The following is a 12691-nucleotide window of genomic DNA, read 5'->3' on the forward strand; positions in this document are numbered from 1 at the left end:
CAAACCACAGCGCTTAGACCAATCACAACGCTGCATTGGAGCGTTGCAATTGGTCAGGGGAGCCTGGGGGTGCTTCCTGGTTGCTGTTCCGCCGGAGACCCAGGGAAGAGAGACAGAGCAGAGACGCGGTGACAAGGTAAGTATTTTTTTGTTTATTTTTTACATTACCCTTCCTCCTCCAACACCTCCTCCCCGACCCCCCAACCCCTAATCCATGCCGCCACCGCTTTACACAGAGGAAAAAAAGTCTGGTTAGATTATAGATTCAAAGACCCTGGTACTATGCCGCCACTGATTTTTGTGATGCATCCATGGCACTAGGAGGCACACTTTGTGCCCCTCCAGTTCATTGAACTTCACATTATCAGTGATAGGACTAGCCCTCTGTGCATATACTAGAGAAGAATGCTACCAGGACCAAAATAAAAGTCAGGATACAGGTTTCACAAGCCCTCAGGGCAGGGGTATACACCTGTTCAACATAGAAAGGACATTCATTTTCAACACCCCCCCCATCTCTGGTGTTTAGCAGCCCACTATGCACCATTTGCCTACCTCTGGTGTTCCAACCCCCCTGGAATCTCTGGTTAATTATCACCACTGGAATAATATCACAGCAATATCCTTCCCCTTCAACTCCCCGATCACTGGGATTCTATCACCCCTACAATGTTATTCTATCACCACCCCCTTTGTATCTCCAGGGTTTTATCATGCCATCCTTTACTTCTTATGTTCTATCACCCATCTTCCGATCTGGTGGGGTAATACCACCCCCTAATTTTCCCGCTTCCTTCTCTGTGCTCTATCACCACCCCCCCTCACTTAACCCTCTGGTGTTCTACCACCACCCCCTCTGGTGTTCTATCGCGATCCCCAACCGTTTCCCCGTTCTGGTGTGCTATCACAACTCCCACCCCTTTATCACTTCAGGTGCTCTAGAACCACCTCCCTCCTTTCTCCCTCTGGTGTTCTATCACCACCACCCTCTTTCCACTCTGTTCTATCGCCTCCCCTCTGTTCTATCGCCGCCCATCCCATTTGGTGTTCTATCACCCACCCCCCTTTCTCCTGTAGTGTTCGATCAACCCTTACCAATCCCTCCGGTGTTCCATCACACCCTCGCCTCTCCTGTGTTGCATCACCACCACCCTATACTATTTCTCCTAATGGTCTTCTATCACCCCCCCCAACCTCTTGTGCCCCCCCACTCCATTTTCCCCCTCAGGTGTTCTATCACTACCTCTTCTTTCCCCTCTGGTGTTCTCTCTCCCACCCCACCCCAAACCTTTCTTTCCCGTATGGGGTTGTGAAGTTCCATCAGTTGTATCCCCCTTCCCCTCTGGTAAGCTATCAACCCCCTTACTCTCAACTTATGTGTAGTATTTACTATCTACCTTTCGTCTCCTGTCAACTCCGCCCCCGTTCTATCACCACACAGGACTCCACCACCAATAACCCTCCCGTTTTAAGTGTTCCGATGCCCCCCACCCTGTCTCTGAGGCTCCACCGCATTTTACAGTATCGAAATTTGAGGAGCGACCCCTTTCACACTTTGTGTGTTTGTTAACGTCCCCAGCTTGGCTGTTCGTTCACACTTCACCACAAATAGTGAGCTTTGGCCCTATCACCTCACTCCCCAACTTAATTCTGGATGTTCTATCAATATTGTGGTGTGAGAAGTTGGCCTGGTATATGATGCTCACTAGTTAAAGTGATCACCTTGTACCATGCCAAGCAACCCTTATGGTGTGGTTGTAAGTCAACCTTTTCGGACTAGCTGCCCTAGTGGTAGCGTAGGCTAAGCAGTCTTTGAGGCTAAACTCGTGAAGCGTGTTAAGCAAGCTGTTTTACCAATAGTAACCCCCTTTTATACCAATGAAAGGACACCACACAGATATATATTCAAAATATATATGTATTTATTTCTCAAAGTAACCCCTAGTCTCTTTATGAGCACAGGAGCACAAATCGCCAAACAAGATTATCACAGAATACACAGAAGTTGCACGTTATATGGATAGGCCCTGGTGGCCACTCAAACCATATACTAAAATAGTGGTATAAGTACCACGAACAGAAAAGGGAAAAGGCCTAGGGCCTCTAGAATCGCTGGGCCTACAAGGAGCTAACGTCAGTTAGTGACCAGGAGGTCCACGGGTGGCGTGTGCAGAGCAAATAGTCACACGCGTGCTCCCATAGGTTTCAATGGGTGCGTAAAAAGTACAAAGTTACTGCCAAAGGAATCTTCCGGATGACCTAGGAACTTAAGATTTGGAACACAGGCACTAGAGATGTATTACTACACATGGGCACCGGAGTACCAGCTTTACCTCACCCACAGGAAGCGGGTGCATAGGCCTCGAAGTGCGTCGGGTTTCTTCTATCTGTTCCGTGGGGCCTGTAGACAAAAGTGCTGCAGGCGGTCGGTCGGGAAGAGATGCAGTGGATCCAAGAGTGGATCGGAGATGTTGAAGACCTGTAAGCAGAGGGGACAGTGTTCACAGTCACTAGCCAGTGACCAGCGTGGCACCAGGTGGGTACCAGGCGATGTCGGGTGCAAACAGGAAGGAAGGTGTAGCTTGACTCTGCAGCCCCGTGGTCCCTGAAGGTCGACGACGTCCAGGAGTCGAGTCACGAGCTGTCCCACGCAGGCTCTCGCTGTCGGCGGTGTCGGCGACTTGATCGAAGCAAACAAGCCTTGGCAAAAGCAATTGTTGTAGGCAAGGAGTTTAAGCTGATGGTTCTGACCAGCAAGGTCAGAGGAACTGCTCCTTTGGAGGGGAGCAAGGGCCAGTCTGGAGCAACCAGACCAGCGGTGTTTGTCGTAGATTTCGTCGCCAAGATGGCCACTAGCCAGCGGGCCAGCAACCGGTTAGGCGCGTCGAGTGGCAAAATGCAGAAGGGCCCCACGCAGATCGTGGAGATGCTGGAGGGCTCACCTTTGGTGCAGATGCTGCTCGAGGGTTGGGCTTCTCAGGACCCAAAGCACAACTTGGAGGGAGCCTCGGTTGTTGCACTTGTCAGCTTGTCGTAGTCGTTCCAAGATGGCTGGCTCCACGTGTCTCGGTGCCTCCACGGGTCTCCTCTTTGCAGGGACTGTGGATCGGGCGGTGAGAGGTCTGGAGGTCCAGGTCTTGTCAGTCTCTGGGCTCGGGCTCCGGCGGGAGGCGGCGGCAAAGCAGACGGTGATTCGCTGGATGGTGCTTGCGTTAGCAAGGTGGTCACTCCCTGACCACAGGGGAGATTTTCTTCAGTCTTCTGTGCAGCAGAATGTCGAAGTTCCCGTCTTCTTCTTAGTTTCAAGTTGATTCCAGGATGTCTGAAGTCTTAGGACACAGCTCCTACCTTTATTCGGATTCTAGGGGCTGGACTACCTGCTAGGTCCCTCCCTATGGGTGGGACCAGGAAGGGGGGTGGTTACACCCCCAATCCTTTGTCCAGCTCGCCCCAGGCCCGGGACTGGTGTGCCCCAGGACCGGTTTGAACTGGCATATGCACCGAGGCTCCTTGTGAGCCACAGGCATGTCTGGTTTCTTTCAAGCCCTACCTGACCAATACACAAAATCCTGTCTGGGGTGGTGCACGCACCTCCCCTGGCAGGAAACCCTTTGTCCACACCTCCCAAGCTGGAAGGACTCCCAGCAGCAGGAGGGCAGACTTGTGTCTGTGGTGGCAGCATCCATTTTGTGGAGCTGAGGCTATGTCTGATTTTACCCGGGTTTCAGGTACTGTACATGTCGTGTCCCTCTAGAAGGGTGGAATGCTAACCCCGTCGCCAGAATTGGCGAGGGGTTAGTATTCCAATTCGTATGACACCTTACTCGACATGTTTTGATAAAGCCAAACCAAAGATAGCATTTAACCGCGAGGTTCATACTGCACTTAAGAGTATATGGTATGACGATATCTGGAAACAGTAGAAGGAAGTTGTTCCGACCACTGCAGACAGGCTCAGCTCATGCCAGAGCACCATCTCACATGGAACCAAGCACTCTGCCTTCAGGATTGTTAAGGCCTGCTATAGGAGTGACTTATAGGTTACCAGGTGTCCCATTTAAGGTTAGGTATAGGTATACTACACCTAAGTAAGAGGTGATTACACCAACTTACCCCAGCTGAGTGATCAGCCAGTTGTGTCAGATTGTTAGGCCAAGCCTGGGGTGGCATAATACATGCTGCAGCCCCTGGCAGGCCTTGGGTACACCAATGCCCTGGGTACCTAGTGTACACTGGTACAGGGGCTGACAGGGTGATCCACTTCCAATTGGTTATGCACCTAGGGTGCATAGTTTTAATTTAGTAGAGAGAACAGCAGGCTGGGGGTCTGATTGGCAGGCCCACAGCCTCAATATGTCAAAAACCAGTGAAGCAAAAAGCAAAAATTTGGGGTGACCATAGGATAGCAGACCCTACTCTCCTACACAACCCCCCCCCAAACGCTGGGACATTAAACTAGCCTTGACCAGTCTCGTCTTCATGTCCTAAGTGGAAGTACCTGGAGAGACCATCTGCATTCCCATGGTCAGTACCTGGCCGGTGCTCCACTGTAAAGTCCATCCCCTGTAGGGAAATGGACCACCTAAGCAGTTTGGGGTTTTCACCCTTCATCTGATTTAGCCACAAGAGGGGCTTATGGTCGGTCTGAATCTTGAAGTGAGTGCCAAACAAGTATGGCCTCAGCTTCTTCAGGGCCCACACCACAGCAAAGGCCTCCCTCTCAATAGCTGACCAATTCTTCTCTCTGGGGGTCAACCTTCTGCTAATAAAAGCAATGGGTTGGTCTTGACCATCTACATTAAGTTGTGACAGCACAGCTCCCACACCCAACTCAGAAGCATCTGTTTGGACAATAAACTCTTTGGAGTAGTCAGGACTTTTCAGGATAGGTGCAGAGCACATGGCCTCCTTCAGGTCATCAAATGCCTTTTGACAGCTTACTGTCCACTGAACCTTTTTGGGCATCTTCTTGGATGTCAGATCATTAAGAGGAGTCACAATGGATCCATAGTTCTTAACAAACTTCCTGTAATACCCAGTCAAGCCCAAGAAAGCTCGAACTTGAGTCTGGGTGGTTGGAGGGGACCAATCCTTGATGGACTGTATCTTACTCTCCAGTGGTTGAACTTGGCCCCCACCTACAAGGTGGCCCAAATACACAACCTTACTCTGCCCTATCTGGCACTTAGTAGCCTTGATAGTGAGGCCTGCCCTTTGCAGAGCCTCAAGAGCCTTCTTCAGGTGGATCAGGTGATCCTCCCAGGTGGAACTAAAGACAGCAATGTCATCAAGATATGCTGCGCAAAAGTCATCCAACCCAGTAAGGACTTGGTTCACCAGCCTTTGGAAGGTGGCAGGTGCATTCTTCAGACCAAAGGGCATCACCACAAACTGATAATGCCCACCTGGGGTTGAGAATGCTGTTTTGGCCTTAGACTCCTCAGCTAACCTGATTTGCCAATAGCCAGCTGTCAAGTCAAATGTGCTCAAAAACTTTGCAGAAGCTAGTTTGTCTATGAGCTCATCTGCCCTTGGAATAGGGTGTGCATCTGTCCTGGTGACAGCATTGAGTCCTCTGTAGTCCACACAGAACCTCATCTCTCTCTTGCCATCTTTGGTGTGAGGTTTGGGGACCAGAACCACTGGGCTAGCCCAGGGGCTCTCTGAGGGTTCAATGACACCTAATTCCAGCATTTTATGTACCTCAGCCTTTATACAGTCCCTGACGTGGTCAGGTTGTCTGTAAAGTTTGTTCTTTACAGGCAGACTGTCACCAGTGTCCACAACATGGGTACACCAGTCAGTTTGACTAGGTATCAAGGAAAACATATGTGAAAATGATTGTAGAACCTGTCTACATTCAGTCTGCTGATGGGCAGTGAGGTTGCCTCCAAGGGTCACTCCTTCAACTGAGCCATCTTCAGGGTTCTGAGACAACAGGTCTGGGAGAGGGTCACTCTCTTCCTCCTGTCCCTCATCTGTAGCCATGAGCAAGCCCATGTCTGCCCTGTCAACATATGCTTTAAGCCTGTTAACATGGAGTACCCTGTGGGGACTCCTGGGAGTTCCTAGGTCCACCAAGTAGGTGACCTCTCCCTTCTTTTCCAGGATTGTATGGGGTCCAGACCATTTGTCTTGGAGTGCTGCTGGGGCCCCTGGCTCCAACACCCATACCTTCTGTCCTGGCTGATACTCAACCAAGACAGCCTTTTGGTCATGCCAAGCTTTCTGTAAGGCCTGGCTTGCCTCAAGGTTTTTAGATGCCTTCTCCATATACTCAGCCATCCTGGAGCGGAGACCAAGTACATAGTCCACTATGTCTAGCTTAGGCTTTTTGAGAGGTAACTCCCATCCTTCCTTCACCAAACACAGTGGGCCTCTCACAGGGTGCCCAAACAACAATTCAAAGGGGCTGTAGCCAACTCCTTTTTGTGGGACCTCTCTGTAAGCAAACAGAAGGCAGGGTAGAAGGATGTCCCATCTTCGCCTGAGCTTTTCAGGTAATCCTTTGATCATACCCTTTAGGGTCTTGTTGAATCTCTCAACAAGCCCATTGCATTGTGGGTGATAAGGGGTGGTGAACTTGTAGTTGACACCACATTCCTTCCACATAGCTGTTAAGTATCCTGACATAAAGTTGGTACCTCTGTCAGATACTACCTCCTTAGGAAACCCCACTCTGGAGAATACTCCCAGCAGGGCCCTGGCCACAACAGGAGCTGTAGTGGTCCTAAGGGGAATTGCCTCTGGATACCTGGTGGCATGATCCACTACCACCAGTATAAACCTGTGCCCAGATGCAGTGGGAGGATCCATGGGACCCACTATGTCTATTCCCACTCTTTCAAAGGGAACCCCCACCACAGGTAGTGGTATCAGGGGGGCCTTTGTTGTGCCACCTGATTTGCCACTGGCTTGGCAGGTAACACAGGAGCGACAAAACTCCTTTGTATCTTCATTCATATGAGGCCAGTGAAAGTGAGGGACAAGTCTGTCCCAGGTCTTGTTCTGGCCTAGGTGTCCTGCTAAAGGAATATCATGGGCCAAGGTAAGAAGGAAGCCCCTAAATTGCAGAGGTATAACCAACCTCCTGGTTGCACCAGGCTTGGGGTCTCTAGCCTCTGAATAAAGGAGCCCTTCATCCCAATACACTTTATGGGTACCTTGAGCATTCCCAGCAGCCTCAGCAGCAGCCAGCTGTCTGAGGGGTTCAAGAGAGGGACAGGATAACTGAGCCTGCCTCAAGTCAGCCCTTGAAGGTCCCCCTGTCCCCAGAAACTCAACCTGATCAGGTTCAAGCTCTTCAGGGACAGTTCCTTCAGGGTCCTCTAGGTCAGCTTCCTGGGAAGGCTGATCATCACTCTGAGGCAGGGGGGAAGGCACAGCCTTGACCCTCCTGTTCTTCTTCTTGGTAGGTACTTGGTCCATTGTTCCAGGATCCAAGACCTGAGGTTCAGTGAGGCACTTTTTGGCCTGTGACCTGGTCACAGCAAGGACATGTGATGATATACCTAACATCTCTGCATGAGTCCTGTACTCCACTTCTGACCATAGAGAACTCTCTAGGTCATTGCCCAACAAACATTCTACTGGGAGGTCTGCACTAACCACAACCCTTTTGAGGCCAGTTACCCCTCCCCATGAGAAGTTAACAACTGCCACACTATGTGAAGTAGTGGCATTGCTGGCATTGGTCACCAGGTAGTTCTCACCTGGTATGTACTGTCCAGGATCCACAAAGCCTGGTGTCACCATAGTGACACTGGCACATGTGTCCCTGTAGGCTTGAGCCACTTTGTCATTAATTAAAGGAGTCTGTCTGTACTTGCCCAGGTTACTGGGGCTCACAGTCAGGGACAAATCAATGTCCCCATCACAGATCAAGACTGCCTGTGTAAGGGTTCTGTCTAAGTCAGAATCTCCTTCAGTTCCCATAGTGATTCCCACTACACCCTTTGTCTGGGGACCAACACTGCTAACAGTAGTACTGGGAGCAGGTGCCTTAGGGGCAACAGTGTTGGGGGCTCCACCCTTTTTGCAATCACTAGTCCAGTGAGTTGTATTTTTACAATGATTGCACCAGGGTTTCTTCTGACCTTCTTTCTTCTTCTTGGACTGTTGGGACCCACCCTCCTTAGCAGTAGGTTGGGGCCCTGTTGAAGACTTCTGGTCTTTAGGTTTCTGATCTCCACCCTTTTGGTCTGTTTTCTTCTGATCACCCCCTTGGCCATGGTTCTGGTTCTTTTGCTTAACCCTGGTTCTGACCCATTTGTCTGCCTTCTTTCCCAATTCTTGGGGAGAGGTCAGATCAGAGTCAACCAAGTGTTGATGCAGTTGCTGGTTTTGACAGTTATTTAAAATCTGTTCTCTCATCATCAAATTATACAATCCTGTAAAATCAGATACCTTACTTCCCAGCAACCAACCCTCCAAAGCCTTAGTGGCACATTCAATGTATTCAGACCAGTCCTGAGTCTGTGTCTTTTGGGTGTCTCTGAACATTAACCTGTACTGCTCAGTGGTTAAGCCTAACCCATCAACTAGAACACTCTTCAGGACTCTGTAGTTTCTGACATCCTCTTCTCTAACAGTGAGGAGTCTGTCTCTGCCTCTTCCTTCAAAGGAGAGCCAGAGGATTGCTGCCCACTGATCTTCAGGAACCTGCTGTACTTTGCAGGCTCTCTCAAGAGCAGTTATCCACTTGTGGATGTCATCCCCACTTTTGTAGGGGGGCACAACCTTAGACAGGTTTCTATTGTCGAAAACCCTATCTTTGTCCTTAGGGACAATGCTGCCACCAGTGGGTATAGACCCACTCTCTTTATGCTGTCTAGCCTTGCTAAGTTTCTCTTCCATCAGGGCTACTTCTAGCTCCTGCTTCCTGATCCTCAGCTGGGCCTCTTGCATCTTGGCCTCATGTTCCCTCCTCTGAGGGGTGGTCATCCTTCTCCTGGAGTGACCTTGAGAGCCTCTAGAGCCATGGGAAGCATTGGAGTCACCTGAGCGATTCCTTTGCCTTCCCAGCCCTGTGTTAAGTCCACTGGGGAGATCCAGTGGGTTGAACCCACTGTCAGTCCCCAATAGCCTTGGTTTAGCTGGGCCAAGTATAACACTTGGCACTGGGCTAGTTCTCCCTTCATCCTCACTACTGTCAGTATCCTTTTCACTCTCATCCTCTGTGGTAGGCATCCCATCTAAGGGGTGACTATTGGGAAGGGGTACTTCAGTGGCATCTTTAGAAGGGGGGCCTCCTGTTCCTGTCCCTAAGGGGGCTAACTGGGAAGCTTTCTTGAGTGCTCTCTGATTCTCATCATTCTGTAAGAGCTCTCTGAGCTCAGCAGAGTTTGGGTTCTTGGGCTGTTTAAGGCCTCTAAGAGTTGCCAAATGCCTGAGCTCATTCTGATTAAGGGTAGCAAAGCTGGATGGTGCCCTCTGGGGGTCACTCTCAACAGAGATGGGTACAGTGGACCCCTCTGCCCCGGCCATTGCTCTTAAGTGTGGGTGGATGTGTTGCAATCTACCTACACTTGGGTTTACCTACTAAACCTATCTAGTAGTTGTAGTCAGGGTGTGCTACTCCCTTTGCTCTACAACAACTAAGTTCAGTAGAACTTATGTATATCTAATCTTGTTTTATATGTACCTACAGGTACCTATGTGATCTTTCAATTGGTAACCAAGAGATTACAATGGTAAAACACAGCAAGCTCAAATCCAACCGCTGCTCACCAATGTGAGAAGTTGGCCTGGTATATGATGCTCACTAGTTAAAGTGATCACCTTGTACCATGCCAAGCAACCCTTATGGTGTGGTTGTAAGTCAACCTTTTCGGACTAGCTGCCCTAGTGGTAGCGTAGGCTAAGCAGTCTTTGAGGCTAAACTCGTGAAGCGTGTTAAGCAAGCTGTTTTACCAATAGTAACCCCCTTTTATACCAATGAAAGGACACCACACAGATATATATTCAAAATATATATGTATTTATTTCTCAAAGTAACCCCTAGTCTCTTTATGAGCACAGGAGCACAAATCGCCAAACAAGATTATCACAGAATACACAGAAGTTGCACGTTATATGGATAGGCCCTGGTGGCCACTCAAACCATATACTAAAATAGTGGTATAAGTACCACGAACAGAAAAGGGAAAAGGCCTAGGGCCTCTAGAATCGCTGGGCCTACAAGGAGCTAACGTCAGTTAGTGACCAGGAGGTCCACGGGTGGCGTGTGCAGAGCAAATAGTCACACGCGTGCTCCCATAGGTTTCAATGGGTGCGTAAAAAGTACAAAGTTACTGCCAAAGGAATCTTCCGGATGACCTAGGAACTTAAGATTTGGAACACAGGCACTAGAGATGTATTACTACACATGGGCACCGGAGTACCAGCTTTACCTCACCCACAGGAAGCGGGTGCATAGGCCTCGAAGTGCGTCGGGTTTCTTCTATCTGTTCCGTGGGGCCTGTAGACAAAAGTGCTGCAGGCGGTCGGTCGGGAAGAGATGCAGTGGATCCAAGAGTGGATCGGAGATGTTGAAGACCTGTAAGCAGAGGGGACAGTGTTCACAGTCACTAGCCAGTGACCAGCGTGGCACCAGGTGGGTACCAGGCGATGTCGGGTGCAAACAGGAAGGAAGGTGTAGCTTGACTCTGCAGCCCCGTGGTCCCTGAAGGTCGACGACGTCCAGGAGTCGAGTCACGAGCTGTCCCACGCAGGCTCTCGCTGTCGGCGGTGTCGGCGACTTGATCGAAGCAAACAAGCCTTGGCAAAAGCAATTGTTGTAGGCAAGGAGTTTAAGCTGATGGTTCTGACCAGCAAGGTCAGAGGAACTGCTCCTTTGGAGGGGAGCAAGGGCCAGTCTGGAGCAACCAGACCAGCGGTGTTTGTCGTAGATTTCGTCGCCAAGATGGCCACTAGCCAGCGGGCCAGCAACCGGTTAGGCGCGTCGAGTGGCAAAATGCAGAAGGGCCCCACGCAGATCGTGGAGATGCTGGAGGGCTCACCTTTGGTGCAGATGCTGCTCGAGGGTTGGGCTTCTCAGGACCCAAAGCACAACTTGGAGGGAGCCTCGGTTGTTGCACTTGTCAGCTTGTCGTAGTCGTTCCAAGATGGCTGGCTCCACGTGTCTCGGTGCCTCCACGGGTCTCCTCTTTGCAGGGACTGTGGATCGGGCGGTGAGAGGTCTGGAGGTCCAGGTCTTGTCAGTCTCTGGGCTCGGGCTCCGGCGGGAGGCGGCGGCAAAGCAGACGGTGATTCGCTGGATGGTGCTTGCGTTAGCAAGGTGGTCACTCCCTGACCACAGGGGAGATTTTCTTCAGTCTTCTGTGCAGCAGAATGTCGAAGTTCCCGTCTTCTTCTTAGTTTCAAGTTGATTCCAGGATGTCTGAAGTCTTAGGACACAGCTCCTACCTTTATTCGGATTCTAGGGGCCGGACTACCTGCTAGGTCCCTCCCTATGGGTGGGACCAGGAAGGGGGGTGGTTACACCCCCAATCCTTTGTCCAGCTCGCCCCAGGCCCGGGACTGGTGTGCCCCAGGACCGGTTTGAACTGGCATATGCACCGAGGCTCCTTGTGAGCCACAGGCATGTCTGGTTTCTTTCAAGCCCTACCTGACCAATACACAAAATCCTGTCTGGGGTGGTGCACGCACCTCCCCTGGCAGGAAACCCTTTGTCCACACCTCCCAAGCTGGAAGGACTCCCAGCAGCAGGAGGGCAGACTTGTGTCTGTGGTGGCAGCATCCATTTTGTGGAGCTGAGGCTATGTCTGATTTTACCCGGGTTTCAGGTACTGTACATGTCGTGTCCCTCTAGAAGGGTGGAATGCTAACCCCGTCGCCAGAATTGGCGAGGGGTTAGTATTCCAATTCGTATGACACCTTACTCGACATGTTTTGATAAAGCCAAACCAAAGATAGCATTTAACCGCGAGGTTCATACTGCACTTAAGAGTATATGGTATGACGATATCTGGAAACAGTAGAAGGAAGTTGTTCCGACCACTGCAGACAGGCTCAGCTCATGCCAGAGCACCATCTCACATGGAACCAAGCACTCTGCCTTCAGGATTGTTAAGGCCTGCTATAGGAGTGACTTATAGGTTACCAGGTGTCCCATTTAAGGTTAGGTATAGGTATACTACACCTAAGTAAGAGGTGATTACACCAACTTACCCCAGCTGAGTGATCAGCCAGTTGTGTCAAATCGTTAGGCCAAGCCTGGGGTGGCATAATACATGCTGCAGCCCTTGGCAGGCCTTGGGTACACCAATGCCCTGGGTACCTAGTGTACACTGGTACAGGGGCTGACAGGGTGACCCACTTCCAATTGGTTATGCACCTAGGGTGCATAGTTTTAATTTAGTAGAGAGAACAGCAGGCTGGGGGTCTGATTGGCAGGCCCACAGCCTCAATATGTCAAAAACCAGTGAAGCAAAAAGCAAAAATTTGGGGTGACCATAGGATAGCAGACCCTACTCTCCTACACATGGCTACACTAATCGCTCTCCAACTCCTATGCCCTGTATGGCACTGCTCCATCATCACCTAATTAGGTGTCCCATCACACACACCCCCTGCTCGCTTTGCTCCAGGAACTCCAACCAGGTTGTGACTCCCCCAAGCACATTCGGCTCTCCTATCCTACCAGACTCCTACCTCGCTCCCGTCGCACACGGCTTTTAGCTGGGCTCGC

General features: G+C 50.6%; 1 protein-coding gene across 2 annotated transcripts in view; it reads right to left on the bottom strand.

Annotated features, from left to right (window-relative positions):
• Positions 1-12691, bottom strand: part of LGR6 (leucine rich repeat containing G protein-coupled receptor 6) — a 1163733-nt gene that overhangs the window by 99303 nt on the left and 1051739 nt on the right. The gene's annotated exons all lie outside the window — the stretch shown is intronic.

Source organism: Triturus cristatus, chromosome 1_1, assembly GCF_964204655.1.
Source record: "Triturus cristatus chromosome 1_1, aTriCri1.1, whole genome shotgun sequence".
Classification (NCBI taxonomy): Eukaryota; Metazoa; Chordata; class Amphibia; order Caudata; family Salamandridae; genus Triturus; species Triturus cristatus.